Here is a 14,910-nt window from a genome sequence, read left to right as displayed (position 1 = left end):
CGTGGTCTGTGAATGACCATATACGCCTCCCCTGCCATCGGGCTGAGGTTGGGGGGGCCCTGCTGTTCTATGGGGGGGCCTAGACTGCGATCAGGATCTGAATGTGGTTGGAACCCCAGATTCCTGTTCCAGGGGCAGGGCTAGGCAGTCTCTCTCTTCACTTCCCTCCCTAGGTTCAATGGGTTTATGCCCTGGGGGCTTTTGCTTACTAGCTCTGCCTGCTTCTTTTTCCTGGATCAGGACTGCCTTAGCCAAGCTGCTCACTGCATGCCCTGAGGGCTGGGCTTCACATACTCTCTCTGGCAGAGGTCCCCTGCTGTTCCCCCAATTTGTGCCCAGTGCTCCCCAGAGTGTAGGTCAGGCAACTGCACTTGCTGCTTGTGAGCTGTGGCTCCCAGCACCCTGGGGCTGCCTCTGGGAGGCTGAAGCTCTTTCTCTCTGGTGGGCCACCCCTCTGGAGGGCTGCCCCTCCAATCCCCGGGAAGCAGAGCCTTTCTGCTCTTTTCCAGGTTACCTTGAGTAGGAGAACTGCCTCACTGGCAGTTCTGTCTCTCAAAAATTTAGTTAGAATCCTCAGTTTAGAAGTTTTATGAAAGAGCTCCCAAGACAATCTGCTCTTGTCTTCATCTTGGCTCCGCCTCCCTGCTTCTATTTTAAAATTTCTAATTGGATTTTTAATTCTATGACTTTTGCCCTAATTTTGTGATTATTTTTATAGAAATAATACTAAGTGTGAGTTGATTTTATATTCTGTAACTTTATTAATTTTTTCTCCTTCAATTGATTCTCTGGGATATTATATTGATTTTTATTGATATCAGTAGCAAAAAGCAGTTGTTTTAGGTATCTGTTTTATTTTCCTTCTCCTATTGAATTTGCTAACATCAAGAGAATGATGTCAAATTATGGAAATAAGAGAGCTTCCTTGTTTCACTCCTATATTTATTTGGTAAGTTTTCCTCTGATAAATAATGCTCACATTGGAATTTAGATAGATATTTTGTCAGTTAAAAAAAATCTTATCTTTTATAAGATTGAGTATACATGAAATCTGTATTTGGATTTTTGGGATTTTTGTCGATCTATTTATATAATCATGTTGTTTAGTGTGACTTATTTCTCAAATGATTAATTTTATTAATTGTCTGTTCCTGACCTAAGAGCACCTTGATTCTCTAAATCACTTAACATGATCCCAGAACCAGAATGAAACTTGCCTATCCTCATTATAGTTTCCTCTTTACTATCTCTTCTGTTTTTGGTGCCAATTCTAATGTACAGTGTAGTTGATCATATGTTTTGGCTAAATTAGACTCATTTTACTTCTCTACATTGATTTCCATCATTTAAACTTGACATACACACACACACACACACACACACACACACACACACACACACACACACACACACACACACACACACAGACACATTTCATCCTTCAATGTTTCTATACTTATTTATCATGCCCATAAGTTCTTATACCTTCATAATGCAAGTTAAGGAGTTTGTTCGTAGGGTGAATACTTGGAACATTCTTTAATGCACATTTAATTAGAAGACAAGATTCATGATTAGGTAGGAAATAGACAAAATTATTTTCTAAGGTTCCATTCAAATCTGAAATGGTGGCAGAATCATCATATAATTTTAAGTATATGGTATATTTTTTTATCCTATAAATAATTTCTAAAACCAAACAGTATTATTTGGACACTAAAACTAGATGAATTCTGAATTCTATATTAAATGATTCTTAGCTTGCTCTAATGGTGAACAAGTTCTAGCTGACCAATTCTTGAGTGTCCAGAAGGAAATTAGAGGGAGAATCTTTTCCCCTTTTCAGTTCGGAAGTGGATATCATTAGGTTTTCTTTCTCTGTTTCTTCCACCCACTTTTGACCCCTGAAAAGAGAAAATAATATTTGATAAAATCAACAAATCAAAGGGTGGGGAGTTGTACAAAGATAAAACTATTTCTTTAATGTTTATCGTTTTTTTTACATAAAAGACATGTTAGAATATAACAATAGACTGTTGAAAATCTATCCTGGGGCTTCAGACTTTCTCAGGCAGGAAATTCAATAATTATTATAGTTGTTAGGCTACCTTCTCACTTTGGAAACACAATGAATACAGCTAGCCTAACGATTTAAATATACAAGTCCTTAAGTCAAACTACACTCATAATAAATCTTTGATTAGAAAGTTAGTTGTCCTTCAACAAGCACTCTAGGGGACCTTTCATGAGACATATTCTAAAGGTAATTATCAGATTTTTCAATAAGATAAACAAAAGCTTCAACAATCTATATTAAATTTTTGTAATTTGATTCAACATTTAGTTTCAATTTATTTCATATTTTATTTTAATAGAAAAATCCACTTTGTGCTTTGTTATAAGGCTTGGATCAGTAATTAAATTAATCAAATAATTGACAAATATGGACTTTATCCTTTTTTTCTGTATAAGCAAGGATCTGTACATAAAAACTTAGAATATTCTCTCTTAAAATAGAAAACTGTTTCACCACAATTTTTTTTAGTCTTTCCCATTTCTCATGGAATAAGAATTATCTCCATGTAGTCTCTGTATCCTCTCGAGTTGCAACATGGAAAAAATAAGATTTTTTTCATCAATATTCAAAATTTTAAGAAACAATTTTAAAATTGATTTTAAGTTTCAATGCATTGTGACTTTTGTAAACATAAAAATTAGAATCAAAATATAATATATTTGAATATAAGGCTACCACATTAAAAATTATCACTTCTGGAAACAAGTAAATATATGTAAGACAGAGGGAAATACAATTTTTTAAAAGAGGCTCAAAAAGAAACAAGAGGAAGCTAAGTAAATTAAAAAAAAAACCCTTTACAAAATGACCTTTTCAAATGACAGTCTAGGGAGAGCTCCTTATTAAACCCATGCCAAGATCTGAAAGGAATGCTCTAGGAGGTGAGGCTGCCATCTGTATCCTACATTCAGGTCTGGAAGGAAAACACCAGAGGCATATGTTGCTTCCATTTGGTGCATAACTAGGTGGAACATTACCACAAAGTATATTACAGTGGTTCAGTAACGCTTCATTTATTTGGCATCTTCAGGGAATGAGGTATTCTACAAAATTCACAGAAGTGAATAAGCCAGTAAGTGAGATTTGCTACTTTTAATATAATTTCAATTTTATGTTAACTTTTTTTTGATGTGGAATTTTTAAAAAATTTATGACATATTCTTTCATTTTATCGAATAGTGTAAAATGAACATGATCTCTCTTTGATAAATCAGGGTCATAATTATGAACCTACATAAAAGTTAATATGACTTATTAAAAGAAAATAGGATGATTATTGAGTAGAGGAGTACTGAGGCCTGCTTGTCCCTGAACATAGATAGGGATCAGTAAGCCTTAAAGTTTGAGGTTTTAATTGTCTGAAGATTAAAGACTATAGAATTTGAGATAGCACTTTCCTTACTAATCAGAAACTCTTTTCATGTATAACCATGGCTAATGCTACATTGTCAGATACTTGGGAATTTGACCTCAAATTTTCTTTTTTCCTTTATGTTTTGCTTTTCTTTAAAAAAATAAATATTTTATTTCATAGATATAGGGGGATTTCCTCTAAGGATATCTAGTAACCCAGGTGTCCTGTGTTCTGGTAATTTCTATTTCTTAATTTCTTGTGCCCAGGGCACAAGAGATTAAAGTACTTGCCCAAGATTACATAGTCATTAGAAGCAGTACTTGAACCTAGGACTTCTAGCCTCTGAGTCCAGATAAATGTGGCATTCTCAGACAGGAATTGCTGTCTATTTAAGTTGATGACTCCAAATTTTAGGAAAAAGAACATATCAAGAGTAGTTATTACTATATTTCAAAATTTTTATTTTTTAAAAAAATGGCAAACATTGTATCAAATTCATTAATTGAAAATGCTGCTTATAAATACAATAGACTATTATAGAAAATTTAAAGATAAATTATATGTTATGAGAAAAAACTCATGAAAAATATTAGTGTAAATGATTTTTCTATAGTAAAAGATAAATTGGTAAACAAAGGTATAAAGTATTCAGAATAAAGAATAAAAAGAGAGAATATTTCATTTTTATTGGTAATGAAGCCAAGTGCCTACTATGTTGCTATGTGTACATTAGGCACAGTAGATACCAAGTGAGCATATACCAGAATAATGGGGAAAAAAGAATTCAGCCCACATTTTTAAAGTAGGAAGAGTTAGATCAAATGAGATAATATGCATGCAATAGTTTGCCAGATATTAATGTTATTGTAGTCTAATCAGTCTCAACTATTAACTGTAGAAATGTAATAACTGGGAGATAATATGTGATTTTGTAAATTATTTCTTATTATACATTGCTTCCAGATACAAAAATATTTCAAATTCAATACCTCCATTACAAAGATTAAACAGTGAATTAAGAAGCTGTTTTTTAAAAAAGGAAAACTAAATATTACATAGTTACCAAGAAAACATGTCCTGAAAAACTATTCATGTGGATCTTTGTAATGGATAATATAAATAGTTTGTATCGCAAATATGGCTTTAATATCTAAAACATTCAGAGGAAAACCAAAAAAAGTATAGATTGATTTCCTTCATTGAAATTTATGCAAAAATTTAAAAAAATACAAGCAAATATATTACATCAATATATCACAAAGCGATTTATATCTAAAATACAAGACTGACTCAATATTAGAAAGATGAACAGCTTAATTGATCAAATCAATAACAACAAAAAACTTTATGACTAAAGAGACGAAAAATATCTTTGACAAAATACAACACCAATTCTTTTAAATACATGAAAACATATAGTGATTTGTCAAAAATTATAAGTAATATCTAAAACCAGGATCAAGCATTATCTGAAACTTGGATAAATTTGGAGCCTTCTCAATAAGATCAGGAGTGAAAAAAAAGATATCCATTATCACCACTATTATTCAGTATTTTCCTAGAAATGCTAGCTATAGCAATGACTACAAAAAAGAAATTGAAGAAATGAAAACAAGTAATGAGGAATCAAAACTCTCACTGCACAATATATGATGGCATACTTAAAGAACCCTAGGTAAACAACTAAAATTTATAGAAATAATTGTCAACTGAAGTAAAGTTGTAGGATATAAGATAATCCCACATAAATCATCAGCATTTCTATATTACCAACAAAACATAGCATGAAGAAATATATAGAGAAATTCCATTATAGACAATAGTAAATGATATGAAGTATTGGGGAGCGTAACTGCCAAGACAAATCCAGGAATTATATAAACACAATTACAAAATATTTTTCACACAAAAATGACAAATCTAAATAATTAAAGAAATATTAAGTGCTCATAGGTAGGTTCAGACAATATAATAAAAATGATAATTCTATCAAAAACTGGATTTATGTTGAAATATCAAAGTATTGTGAAAATACCAGTTAAAAAGGAAATTTAGGAATATATCAAAAGACATATTGATTTATAGTAAAAAAGAAAAATACAATGAACATAAGCTTCCAAAACTGTAATTTTAAGAATACTTTGGAGAACAAAGGATGATTTAATATTATCATTTTCATTATCAGGATAAGCATATTTAAATTAGCTATTTAAAAATCTATAAAATAAGTAGAAGATGAATCATTTATGTTTTTTCATATTTATACATTATTCCATAATTTGATCAGAGTGTTTATGAAGCCTAAAAAGAAGCTAAACAACCATTATAACTCTCAAAGTATTGTTTACTTACTTTTGATTTTATAAGATTTTGACAATATATATATATATATACATATATATATATGTATATATATATATATATATATAAAACACAACATGTAACCATTTTGACCCTAACTTCTGGTCAAAGCAATAGAATTTAAATTATTGCTATTGCAGCATAATTTACAGAGACCCAGATAAAATGCCATTATTGACTGGTTTGTTTTGAAGAATATTTAGAGATATAGGAACCTTCTTTTTCACACCCACAAATGAGTAATTGCAACATGATCAATACTCCCTACTCTTCTGTCCCCTACAGGTATTCCATTATATTGTGAAATTGAGTATCAATCAAACCAACAAACACAAGCGGACAGATTGAGAGACAATTAGTCACTCTTTAAGATACATTCTTTTTTTAAATTTTTTTTTATTTTTTATTTTTTGCAAGGCAAATGGGGTTAAGTGGCTTGCCCAAGGCCACACAGCTAGGTAATTATTAAAGATACATTCTTTAAATACTTCTCTTCACCATCTCTAGTCTTTTAAATGATTGTATGAAACAGTTTTGAATTATTTCACCATAATGGCCATTCTCCTTTTAACCTACTCTACCATGGTAATGTCATAACTGGAACTAAAATCACAATTCAAGGTGGAACCTTGAATTGACCTTTATAGAGATGGACAATGGAGGAATCCTTGATTTCTTGGGGAATAATCTATTCATGCCATATAATCTGGAAAATTTCAGTCAACCTTTGTTCGATCAGTGGACCCACACCTTGTACAGCTCAGGTGGAACATAACCAACAGCAGATTTGCTTTGACAGATTTCTAGAATGTTTTTTTTTTCTTTTCTATAGTTTCCTTTTAATTTTTTTCACAATTTTTTTCTTATCAACTTATTTGCGTGATTACAGCAGCTTCTTCATCATTCGTTCCTTTCCAAGTTCTCCTATTTCACCAGTTTCAACCCATCCTTTTTTTTTGTTTATTTATTTTATATTATTACAAAATCTTGTTGTGGTAGCAAACATAAACCCTCCCCCCCCCAAAGATGAGAAATCTCAAGAAAGGGGGTGGCTAGGTGGTGCAGTGGATAGAGCACTGGTCTTGGAGTCAGGAGTACCTGGGTTCAAATCTGACCTCAGACACTTAATTACCTAGCCATGTGGCCTTGGGCAAGCCACTTAACCTTATTGCCTTGAAAAAAAATCTTTAAAAAAAAAGAATAGTGAGAAAGAAAAAAAACAAATGCACTTCAGTCTGTGTTCATATTCCAATGGCTCTGTCTCTGGGAGAAATTGCCTTCTTTATCATGAGTCCCCCAAAGAAGTTGCTTCAGTATTTTTCCCAGAGTTGTTATTTCTAGCTGTATTTTCCTCCACTCTATTTCTTCCAACTCTTATTTATTTTATCCTCTCTTTCCTTTCACCCTCTCCCTATTCAAAAGTCTACTCAGATACCCTTTCCCACAATCTCCTCTTTTCTATCACCTATTGCCCCCATCCCTCCCCCCCCATTCCCCCTTATCCTATTTCCTCTTTTCTCTAGGATAAGATAGATTTCTATAACCTATTAAGTTTGTATTTTATTTCTTCTCTGAGCCACATCTGAAGAGAATGAAGGCTCACTCATTCGCCCTTGCCTTTCTCCCATTACACTCCACTGAAAAAACTTTTTCTTGACTCTTATATGAAATATCAGAGTTCCTTCTTCCACTCCTTTATCTTCCTCCAAGTCCATTTCTTTATCACCCTTTTAGTTCATCTTTTTACTTTATTATGCCATTATATTCAGCTCCTTCCTGTGCCTTCTCTATATATGCTCCTTCTAACTGCTCTTATAAATGAGAAAGTTCATATGAGCTATCAGTACCTTCTTCCCATGCAGGAATACTAGGAATTTAACATCATTCAGTTCCTCATAGTTAGTCCTTCTCCTCTGCCATCTCTATGGATCATCTGAGTCCTGTACTTGAAGATGAAACTTTCTGTTCAGTTATGGTTGTTTCAATAGGAAAATATGAAAGTCCCCTGTTTCATTGAAAGTCAATCTTTTCCCCTGAAAAAGGATGTGCAGTTTTGCTGGGTAGTTTATTCTCAGTTATAAAGCAAGATCTTTTCCCTTCTGGACTATCATTTTTCAAGTCCTATGAGCACTTAATGTAGATCCTGCAAGATTCTGTGTAATCCTGACTATAGAGCCATGGTATTTGAATTGTTTGTATCTGGCAGCTTTTATTATTTTCCCTTTGACTTGGGAGTTTGAGAATGTTTTTATAATATTTCTGGAAGGTTTTCTTTTGGGATATCTTTCAGGAGTTGAGTGGCGAATTCCCTCAATTTCTATTTTACCCTTTGCTTCTAGGATCTCAGGGTAATTTTGTTATGTTATTTATTGAAAAATGAAGTCTAGGCTCTTTACCTGGTTATGACTTTCAAGTAGTCCAAGAATTTTTAAATGATCTCTTCTGGATCTCTTTCCAAGGCCAGTGCTTTTTGCAATGAGATATTTCACATTTTCTTCTAATTTTTTTGGGGAGGGATTGTTAGTTCTATTTTTTTCCTGATTTCTCAGAAAGTCATGAGCTTCCTTTAGTTCCATTCTCTATTTGAAAGAGTTATTTTCTTCAGAGAGCTTTTTTAATCTTTTCCGGCTAGACAACTCTGATTTTCAAGACTTTCTTCTTATTTTCCTTTTGTATTGCTTTCTCCATTTGGCCTAAGGTAGTTTTCAACATATTATTTTCTTCAGTGTTTTTTCTTTTGCATTTTTTTCACCAAGCTGCTGATTTGGTTTTCATGATTTATCTGCATTGCTCTCATTTTCCCCTCCCAATTTTTCCTTTACCTCCCCTAATTGCTTTTCAAAGTCTTTTTTTTTTTTGAGTTGATCCAAAGCCTGAGCCCATTTTCTATTTCTCTTGGAGGTTTTTGGTACAGAAGTTTCTATTTTGTCATCTTCTGAGTCTTCCATGGGACCAAAGTAATTTTCTATGGTCAGATTCATCTTTTTCTTTTGTTTGCTCATTTTCTCTGCCTACAACTGATTTACTGCACTTCCAAGGCTTTGGGTTTTGTTTTTGGAGGGGGAGACAACCCACAGCAATCTTTATTCCTCCACAGTCTCATAAGGGGCTTTGACTGCTCCCTTACCTATGCTTTAGTATGTGGATGACCACCAGCCTTCCCCTCTGCCCTGGAGCTGTGAGGAAAGTCCTGCTCTGCTATGGTGGTATGGGAGCCCAAACCTCAACCTGGATTTGGGTGTGGGCAAACAGTTGAATCATTCCCCAAGGAAAGGAGAAAGACCTCTGCAGTCTCCCCTTACCATCTGTGGGTTGTGCTCCAGACATGCAGGCTGGCTTCCCCTATTCTGGTGGCAGTTTCTCCCAGCAGGACTGCTCTAAGACTAGTGCTCCCTCAGTACTCATTCTGGTGTGACAAAGTTCTCTCACCACCCTTTGATGTTGTTCCCAGTGATCCCTGGTCTAGGAGGTCTAGAAACTGCTCTCTCTGCCACAGACCTAGGCTCCCCCAAGGATCTAGGCACTGGGCCAAGCTGAACTGTGACTGTGGCTATGGCTGGGGCTGCTCACAAAGCAACTTTTTCCCCACCCCCAATGAAATAGACCATTCTTGAGGAACTTCTAAGTTGTCTTGGACTGGGTAATTGTATTACTTAGTCTTTCTGTGAGTTCTGGCCCTCTAAATTTTGGCTAGAGAAAAACATAATCTAATGGCTTTTTGAGTTTTTTGGGGGGGGACAAGTTTCAGGGAATTCCTGCCTTCACACTGCCATCTGGTACTGCCCCCCCCCCCCAGAATGCTTTTAAAACATTGTCCCTAGGGTGAAATATGGTAAAATCACTAAGATCACTTTCATGCAGATTGGGCTAGTTTCTCTCTAAAATTCAATCACATTATACTTGGGACTAACTTGATCTAGAAGAATAAGGCCCAGGTCTTTGATGTAGTTTTCTGGCTCCCATAGGGCTAAAGTTCAGCACTCAAATAAATGAGGGCCCTTTAGCTTTGAAACATGTTGCTGATGGGGTACAGCTCTATGACAAAATAGAAAGAAGAGAGCTTTATATGGGTGGATTAATGATACTTCTTTATGAATAACCTTTGCAAACTACTATGGAATAAATTTCTTTCCAGTAAATGTTAGATGCTCTTTGAATATCTACTGTTTCCCTAATAATAATAATCACAAATGGTTAGGTTAATGGGAGAGACTTAGCCAGAACATTCCCCTTTATCCCTACTCCTTTACTCTTTATTTTCCTTAAAGAATAGCTTTATTATCTCTTTCTGTGCAATTACACCTTCCTCCCATTAATTACCAGTACTGCTATCAGAACATCCTCAACAGCTAAAATAAACTGCAAAAAACACACTCAAATTTTTACAAGTCATTTCATTTTTCTGGACCTTGATTTATTCAATTCAAAAATGAAAATGTTGAGTTGAATAATTTTTATGTTTCCTTCAAAATAAATGATTAAGCCAAGCTATCCTGTGTTTTAATCCTCACAATCAGCATTCCATCTTATATTTCTGAGTCTTAAACAGTCACCTGAAATGAGAAAAAGTCCTCCCATATGCCTCTCAGAATCCTTTGTTTTACTCAAAGTTTGACTCAGATTTCTCACAGTACCTTTCCTAATTCTCTAGACACCAGTGCCTTCCAGTCCTAAAATTACCATATATAGTCAAACCCCAACTTTCTTAAGTTCATGCATTCACATGATATTTTTAGTAACCTCATATACACTTTCAACATTCATAGCTATATGCAACAGAGGAAAAAAAGAGAGACAGGAGTTTGTGGAGCATCTGGTATCCTACTAGGTTCATCAGTGATCCTGTTTATCATTCTTTTCTAAAGAATTATCCATGTATTTGATGTATATTTTCATTGTTTGTCTTTAAAATTCAAATTTTCTGTTGCACTTAAGACCCCAAAGCATTGTGCAAGTTCTTTGGTCTCCCAGTTCAAAACTGTAAAGTCAGTGAGGTGATCTAGTATGAAAATAAAATAAAGGTATTGGGTAAATTTCATGCCAGAGTGGTTGCAGGTGCTGCTAGCCACAAATTTGGGGTTAGCAATTAATAATTAGTTATATATGCAAAAAGGAGGAAATAATTCCTAAAAGAAAAGCATTTGTGAATGTGATCCAGAAAGTGCTAAAGGAATCTCTCAAGTACCTGATAAAGGAACTGAAAAAATTTAGAAAGGTGGCAAGGTTCATGAGTCAATTAAATAATGGTTACCCAGGCCCTCTCACATGTCACAGGACTTCGCTGTGTTCAGAGTGGTGTGGAAACAGAGAGCAGGTCAGTCTAAGATACTGTCCAGACGAAACCTGACATAAATGCCCCAGGTGGAGGTTCTAAACTCATACTTAAGCCAAGATTCACTCCAAGATAGGTGTTTTTCACTGGGAAACAGTTCATCCACAAACTTGAAAAATGGAACAGAGATTTTGGGTTGCCTCTTTTGCTTTGTTTACTTCAATAAATTCTGACATCACTCCTACTTCCTCTGCCCTCCCTATCCTGTCCTGTGTTGCCTCTCATTTCCACTGCATTTTTCGAGATTATTTCATGGTTAAAATGTTAGAAAAAGTACTTGTGATTAGAATCAATATTTTATTATAAAATATTGTATGCAACAGAGTGTTCCAGCAATCTTTAGAAAAAGGCTACAGTTTTATTGTTGTGCCAACATAGCCCCTTATGCCCCAAAGATTTAAGGTATCAACATTCTTGATTTTGACTTTTGCATTATTTTTTAGGAATGTTGCTGCCATGAAAGGTTTTAGTATATTTTTTGATATATTTGGCATTTACTTTTTATGTTTCCCCTGACAGAATTCAAGGTGGGCAAGGATTGTTTGATCAGTCTTTGTATCTTCAACTGACACAGCACCTGGCATATATTCATGACTGCTTGGTGATTAATCCTAAAACACCATGATCCAAGTGAAAATGAGGCTGTTCATGGGTTGAAAATCAAGAGCTATTTAGAACTTTGAATATTTGGGAAATAATTTCACTAGGCAAAGCAGACTTGACTATGTAACACTTAAGCATACAAGAACTTCTTTGAGCTAAGTTCAACCAGAAATCTCAGGAGCAGAATAGAAAATAGTCAACTTCTGTTGATATAACTTATGACTTATGTATGTTCATTCATTTATGAAAAAAAGAGGAAAGTGGTAAATAGTACATAGCAAACATTAAAAAAAAACACAATAGCTCTTATTTTTATCCAGGGATTTAAAGTTTGCAAATTCTTCAAGAAAAATCAAATGAAATCTTCCTAAAATCCTTGTGAGATCTAGGAACTGCAAATAGTATTATACTAATTGAATTGAACACGCAACTGAGAGCCAGAGATGTTAGGCAATGTAACCAAGTTTTTACATAACCTAGTAAAAACAGTTATTCAAATGTTGGTCTTCTGTTTCCAGTTGTACTGTTCGTTCTACCACACTAAGCTGCTTGTCAGCAGTTCCTTTAGTCAAAGCATTATATAAATGACTGTAGGCACCATGACATGATCGTCAATAATGAAGGACAAATGAACGATTCTTCTCTTCTGACATTACATTTGAAAATAGTGGCTGCAAATTTTAACTAGAGAAGAGACTAAATATGTCATAATGGACAGGAATTTTTTGCTAGGACTCATCTGTCACATCATTGGAACCTAAAGATTACCAATTCCAACAATATATATTGATTCAGGCACTGTTCTAGGGCCAATTGCTGTTCCTGCTCCCACTATGAATACCTTGGCACATGAGAGAAAACAGCAGTAATGGTAATAAAAAGTATTGACAATTGAAACCACTGAGGCACAGCATCTTCTCTATCAAAAACACATAATTTCCACAATTTTATAAAATTTTATAAAATATTAAAATTATCCATTTTATTTTCTATGTTAGCTATTCTTTGACAAGTTAAGATTTTTGTCCTTGAACATAGGTATTCCTTTCATTTGCTGTTTTATTTTCTTTTATTATATCTGCTTTTATAATTAGGTCATGCATCTATTTGGACCTTAAGATGTATTTCATTATTGTTAATATAAGTTTAAAGATTAAAAGACTATTTCAATGATGTGGCAAATTGATATGATATAGTTGATTTGTAGACAAAATTAGAAGTTGATTCATAACAAGGTTACATACCAATAAATAATTTTATTCAGGTCCGTAGTAAATTATACAGCCAAGAAATGTATAACTGAAATCAAACATTCTAAAGTTCATTCATAGCAGTATAGATATGGTTACCAGTGACCTTGATGATTGGGTCATACAGACTCATTTTATAAACAGAGATAGAGAAGTCAGATAACATTTGATGTCACACAGCAAATGAAAATAATACATTTTGAAGCTAAAATATGTGAGTTCCAGACATGACAATTTCTACTTATGAAATGGTAATTTTCTAATTTTTAAAATACAAGTTTTGGACTAAATTTTTTAGAGACCCACCACAACCCTAAATCTTTGAAATAAAGATCAAATTGAGGTTTTTGAATTCAATTTTCCTGATTACAAGTCAAATGCTCTTTCTACTACTTTCTGCAGTTTTTATGAACTAATCTTATTGCTTATGCATTTATGCCACATTTGATCAGATTGGACTTTCATGCATTCACTATGGGTTTTTTTAATTGTTCATTAATGTTTAAATAAAAACACTCTTACTTATATATAAGGAGATAAACATTTTGACTGGATTTCAGTAACCTTTCAGTAAAACTTAAAATTCACAATTCTATCTAGGAGATAGTATAAAATAAAATATGGCTACAATTATAGACATTTTTGACATCATATATTATTTTTCTAACCATTCAATTATTACTTAAGTAAAAAAAATATTTAAATGTTTTGAAAGAAATGATACCCAAAGATTTCTCAAAATGAAAATAAAAGTATATGCCCAAATCAATCATCTGTGTTAATGCAGTTCACCAAGGTCATATCTCATAGGTACTAATATAATGGACAGAAATTTCAATCATAATGATTTTATGGTACTGAAGATACTAGAATTATCCAGCTGCCCTTGCTCATTTTTTCCTGGATAGCCTGCATGTGAGCATTGATTAAATGAATGATAAGGTCCCTGATAGATTGATTTTTTTCCACATTTTTAATTTAGGAGGCAAAATATTCTATCTCAGGTGAGGTTGAAAATTATAACTAAGATAATAGAGGTCTGATTCCTGTGGAAGTTAAAGAGGAAAAAGTTGCCCCTCAAATGCCAAGACACCTTGTGGTCTAAGATGATTAAAACTAAACTGTTTGCTATATGAATCCCAAGGTGCTGCTATATTTCAGCTTCCTTGACATTTAGCCAGTGACTTTTCATAGCTTGTTAATAATGTATAGATGTCCCAGGATAAATTTGCTGGGACAGAACTGTCCTGTTAGACTGGAACAGTTAACAAGATTTATTCTTGACAGAAAATGCAGATTCAAAAGTACAAAAAAAATCAAGACTAATGTCAAAAGAAATTGTGCCTCTACCAAATAATTTTTACTCTGGACAATGGCAGTCCAGAAGACTTATTTTCATCTTTTATCAGAATTGTTTAGCAATTGATAAATTTTCTGAATAGTTCCCTTCTCATCAAGGTTAATACAGGTATAGGTACTGACAGGTATGTGAGTGTGTGTATGCATTGTATATAAACATATATATATATATATATGTATATATAAATAGATTACACATTTATTTTCCAGGAATTATGAATGGAAATATCATGGAAGTTTTAGAAAATTATTTTAATGAAAATTCCATCAATTGATGAACATTGTTTCAACCAATTAGTTTATTAAAGTAGATGTCAAGTGTTGACTATGCTAACACAAGTCTGTTTCTAAAATTCAACTGAGACTTGACAGATACACAAATTATTCATAAGCAGTGAAATGTCACTAGATAGATGTAGAGCCTTTAAAAATGGTATAAAGTTAAAAGAAAAAGAAGAATGAATGCTATTTTTATAAATGATATGGCCATTAATAATATAGAGAAATTTTTCACATTTGGTTAGTAGAAAATATTTTTCCCCTTGAAATAGAAGTAACAATATAAAAATATTTA

The sequence above is a fragment of the Macrotis lagotis genome, chromosome 5 (assembly GCF_037893015.1).
Source record: "Macrotis lagotis isolate mMagLag1 chromosome 5, bilby.v1.9.chrom.fasta, whole genome shotgun sequence".
Lineage (NCBI taxonomy): Eukaryota > Metazoa > Chordata > Mammalia > Peramelemorphia > Peramelidae > Macrotis > Macrotis lagotis.
This window is presented reverse-complemented; position numbering follows the sequence as displayed.